Source organism: Protopterus annectens, chromosome 4.part0, assembly GCF_019279795.1.
Source record: "Protopterus annectens isolate FY-2018-M chromosome 4.part0, PAN1.0, whole genome shotgun sequence".
Classification (NCBI taxonomy): Eukaryota; Metazoa; Chordata; order Ceratodontiformes; family Protopteridae; genus Protopterus; species Protopterus annectens.
In genome coordinates this window covers 799652044-799657998 of record NC_056733.1, presented here as the reverse complement: position 1 = coordinate 799657998, position 5955 = coordinate 799652044, and positions in this window count along the sequence as shown.

Below are 5955 nucleotides of genomic sequence, written 5' to 3'. Positions count from 1 at the left end.
TGGTTTTTCTGAATGTGCCCTGGGTTTTATTGAAGCTGCCCTGGGTCTCATCATAGGAACCATGCCCTTTGGCTTATATCTCCTAACCTCATGCTGCATAGTATCAACATTCATACTGGAAGAAGCTCCTCGCATGCTCTTTTTATTTGTAGGCATGTTCGTGTGCTTTTCTGTAAGCCCATATATCTGACAAATCTCTATGGCGTTTCTTAAAGTTAAATCCCTGTCTAGAAGCAAAATCTGTCTCACTGCATTAATATTAACACCACACACAAGCCTGTTTTTTATCAACTCATCTCTCAAATCACCAAATGTGTACATTTTTGCCTTGTTTCTGAAGTAAGTTATACATGCAAAAGTTTCACTAGGCTTTGGATCTCTTATGTAAAATATGTGCCTTTCCATTGTAATATTCATCTGAGGGTTGCACATTTCTCTAAATGTATGTTGTAAGCACTCAGGGTCATCCCGCGTTATAGCCTGTACACACAATATGGCAGTCTTCCCCCTCCCCTGCAAACACAGCACGTGCATACACAAATGAATGTTCTCTCTCAGTGGCTTGTGAACTAGCTAAAGTAAGCTGAATAAATGCTCCTGTATATGTGCTGTTGTCAGAAAAAGCAGCCTATAAGAAAATATCATATTCCTGCTCAAACACTCTGCAATTTCTGCAATCAATTTTCTGCTATATTCTTATCAAACTCAAGTGGAGCAGATCTACAAAATCCCTCTGCCATGCTAAATAAGTTTCAAACACACAGCAGGTACTTGTAATAATATTCAATGTCAAAACAGACTCTTTGAAATTACTGTACTCGTTGAATAGACTGTACTGTATTACTGCACACACTGTCAACACTGCACACTTTGGACACTTTGAATAGCTTTAATTAATGTGAAAAAGTAGTACATTGTGAAAAAATACAGTTGTTTTTCTCTTTTTATAACATTTTATATCATTCGGATATTATTTCAAACATTTTCTTAATTGTTAAGAGTACTTTTATCAATATGTTGTAGTTTCAAAAATTTTATTTGGCAATTCATTTTAAGCATTTTGAATGCTGTGTTTCATATTCATCGAGTAAAAAATCATTTGAGTGAGTTTAAGTACCTGAAAATTGTTTCTGACCTCTTTGTGAGTTGTTTGCACCACTCCTGTATATTCCTCAATTATTCACTGTGCAGCGCATGGTTTTGACTTCGGATCCCTTTCTCCCACCATGTCCTTTTAGACATGTCACTTCTGACACCACATTGCTCGTCTTGTGTATTCAAATAAGATGATGAGGCTTGGGTGTTCATTTAAGATGTTTATTACACACAAACACATCAGGATGGATGACTGGAACATTAAACTTAAACAAACTAGATAACTGACTGATCGCTACACACATACATGCTTTCACTCCGGCTTCTTACACAAAATGGCGGTCTGCTTGCTTGTGCTCAGTACTTATATGCATGTACCCATGAACTACAGTGGCTTTAAAGTTACAACACACATACTATGATCTACATATATCTCCTTGCAAGAATTGTTACTAGCAGGTATACACTAAATGCTACTTGAAGCAGTAGAGCCATTAATTAACACGGACTTAAAATGAAACACTGGAATATTTATAATTCCCACCCACCTTTAGGCCTCTGAGTAATACAGTACATCACTCAAGAGAATCATGAGAAAACCTTAGACACTCACTTGTAACAACAGGAATGATTTTTACATACATATTAGGGGTTACTCAAACAGCCATACGGAAGGTAATCACCAGGTTACAGAAAACAAGTGTACAGCAGAAATGTTTGTTAAAGTGGTTTTCAATCCTGACACTGCAGTAATGAATTATAACACTGAATTGGCCACTAGAAAGATGGTAACCATTTGAAATGTTAGAACCTGCTACAGTAAGTCACGTAATGCGGAGATTGAATGGCCAAAAAAATCATACTTTCATATACTAAGTCAGAGATGACATTTCTCAAAATATTCCCTTTCCTCTGTGATATGGTAATCTCTGAGCTGGCATATATAAATTTGAGGGGTGTGGGAGGCTTGCCCATCACATGAGGGGTTCAAAGGGAGGAGGAGAGTTTTCAAGATTCATCCTTCTTCTGTCTTTTCAGTCTTTATTTTCTGGCGTGTTGGAACACGGCATTTTGAGTGCTGACATTTCAAGAGGGAGCCCAGAAAGACTGTCGCATGTTGAGTAATTCCTATAGACTGGCTTCAACATCACATAGGATTATGAAGATGACTTAGCTTGGGTTAATGTTTTTTTTTTTTTTTGAGTGTAAAATTAGGGCTACGTTTAGTATTTTTCTTTCTTACTTCAGCACAGTTTGAAATCTGGGTAAGGCCCTAATCTCTGTTAAGTCATGACACCCTGATTCAGAAAGGTGGTGATGCACATAATTCACAGAGCCAGTCTTACATCAGTTATTGTGAAATTGTTTATATAGATGCTGCTGACAGTATTAACCTCATCTACTTCCCAGAAGGTTGACAGTTTTCAACATACATTCACTGAAGAAAGATAATGCTTAATAAATGTGGCAGACTTATATAGACTTATTACAGTTGCCCCTGATATTGGCCTTTCAGTATACACAGCTTATTTCTCCTTGTCAAATGCATTTGACACTATTCCAAAACTGAAGTACTCCACACTTAGGAAAGGTTGCTGATGATTTAAAAATTGGTGCTTTAGTTACATATGATAAAGAAAAACCTACAAAATGTGCCGAGCACACTATATATGTCAGTATGTCAGCCAGTAATAACTATGCACAACTTCATGTTAAAATCTCCTTGATTATGCGCTTTAGCTATAAAAATCTTGTTTTTTCTATATACACGAAATTATGTCATCTTGTTTTGTACAGAACAGGTTAGGAAAATAGGGCTGATAATTGACAATAACTTAAACTTTGATTTTAATGTAACTACAATAGCTCTAAAGTGTTTCTATTGAAAACGGAAAACACTACACATGATCAACTAAGCACTTTTCAGTCCTATTACTGCTTTCCATAACAATAACATGGGCATCTGACAGAGAAATGTGCTTGCCTTTCTGCATTTATACTGTTAAATACATCTGCAGGCTGAAGAGAATTCAGAAACATTTTGCAAGGAGATTATAAGACTAAAACATTTAAGATTAAGCCTTCATTCTTTTTATTGCAGTTTACGTAGTGGTGATTTAGAGGGGTATATCTAGCGATCTGCTGTGCACTTCCTTGTTGATTAGGTTTGCATTCCACATACACACATGTCTTGGTAAAATAAGTTGAGAATTACAACACTTTAATTTAATTTACAACTTGAATTGCAATTCCCTGCAACAAATTTCCAGTCATATTAAGGTCAGCCAAGAACTTGCTGTAATTTAAGCAACTGTTAGACATTTTTTTGTGGGCTAATTCCCATGACCCACTAGTAGTAAGATAGACACAACCAAATAGCCTTTACTGAGCCTAGCAAGGAATCCTAGGTACCTTCTAATGAGGCATTCAGAGGGCATTTATGAAACACTGAAGCTATGGCTGAAATACCATATCGCCCATGCTGGAGACCTAGGGTATCACTGACCATGTCTTCAGAGTGCAGAAGGCATACTTCCAGTGACTGACACATCTAGAGGGACACTGAAATGCTCCCCTGACAATAGCAGCAATGTGACTGCTGTCATAGATTCTTGAGTACTTACTAGGCATACAGTCCTGGAGACCATTAAGCAGCCTAGCCTGAATGCCCAATTGCCCCAAAACATTGTCTGGTTAAGTGATTTGGGTTCATACAGAAAGTAAATGAAGGTTGAGAATTTCAAATTCAGCACTGATGGTTCAGGAAACGTCTCCCTAACAAGTCAGAGATTTAGTCCTGTACACTAAATGCCAGACTGTGTCGTGGCACCTAAAATGATGTGTGAAAATAAGTTGGTTAGCCTTGTGACGTGGTCCTATTAGAGCCTGCCCCAAACACCACAATAGCAGCAGGACAGCTCAGTAAGGTGAAAAAAGGTGACACACATTAAAAGGTCCCCCCTTAGCAACAACAGACTCATTACCTGGTTGTACTGCTGAAGCAGAGATGCTTGGCTGACAACTATGGGCCAGGGCAAATATAAAGTGACAGTGTCACATAGAATAAACATGATATATGCAGTTTTACAATCAAGATATATTGATATGTGAAGACTGTCATCAAACTGTGCATTGGAGCACCTCACTACAACATATGATGTAGAATGTTATGGGTTACAGTTATCATCATTTACAACAGGTAACAGGGAACACAATAAGTCTGTTACAAATAAAATGGAAACTAAGGAAAACATATGGGGTGGAGTAAAACATGTGACAGGGAGAGATTAGGGACCATGGTGGCCTAGCTGTGAAAAACACCAGTAGGTGGCAAGCATTGTGCACTCCAGTGGCAGGGATGGGGTGTCACTGTATGCCCTGGACCTGGATTTAGTATGCTGATGAGGGATGCCAGGGCTTGTGCTCTCCTGGACCACAGATGGGATGCCTGTGCATGACCAGGACCTGGGTGCTACATGCTGGCAAGGGATGCTACTACTCATGGTGTTCTGTACCACAGTTGAGGTGCCATAGCATAACCTGAATCTGAATACAAATTATAATGCACACCCATGTTGAGGGGTTTAAGGGATTTTTTGGACATCTCATGAGCATGTAAAAAGCAGTGATATACATTCACTATAGGTAGGTACACTATCCATGCCATGGACAACACAAGTAAATATGTAAATAGCACAGAAAATAACTTTCCAAGGTTTACTATGCTAAACTGTGAACAAAATAAATAAGGCTGATGTTTCCTATTCAATTTTCTTAATTTTTTTTATTGAAAATGGAAAGATGTTATTCATTCAAATGAAAATAAAAAAGCATCTATACTATACATATTTTAAATGTGTACCCTGCTGTAAATTGCATAATGAAAGTATGTTTTCCAAAGCATAAAAAGATTCATAATTGTCATATTTATAAAATCATAAATTTCTGTAAAGCTTGATTGACAGTAAGTATGATGTTTTAATGACACATCGGAAATGTGGATCTCATTTCAGATGAAAAGAAACAAATGAGCAAAAATATGGTGCTGAAATGCTCAATGGTACGGCCCGGATTTTGGGCCTTTAGACATGATGAATGAGGAAACAAATACCTCAGATGGGGTGCGGAGACTAATTACTGTCAGGAAGGATAAATATTTTTCAACTACCGATCCTGAGTGGGGTGCTGTCTGTGTAGAATTTCCATGTTATCCTTCTGTCCACATGGATTTTCATCAGGAGCTCTAGTTTCCCTCACTTGCCAAAGGCATGCCAATAGGTGAAATCTCATTCCTTCATTTTATAAGGCAGTAATGGGAATAATGCAGTGGTTACAAACATTGCAGTTACACTGAGAAACATTTGCAGTTGTCTTAAGAAAAGTTCAAAAGGATGTAGGTGAGAGAAGGGTTATAAGATTTAGGATGAAAAAGGATGAAAATGCAGAACACAATGAAGTTTGCTTTGTTACGTCTTTATTCTCCGTTGTTGAGAGGGTAGGACATATTTTGAAAAAAATGGAATATAATTATAAGATGATGTACTGGGTATAAAGTTAAATTGCATTTTGAAGATTTCTTATAACAATGCACCTGGTTTTATTGATAGGTTTATACTTATGGACCTACAACAGAATTTGGAAGAGCATTGTAAGGGATGTAGTGCATGCAAATATATAGAGAATGACCCCTAATTATTTGATTAATGGAATTAAATGTACCCCATTTATGACCTCTGTTATACTAAAGTGGCATTTCACTGCCTTAGATGGTCAAATAATTATTATATTGGACAAAAAATATGTATGGTTAGGAAATGCATCTCAGAACATCTGAGGACATAGGTAATAAATCACTAAAAA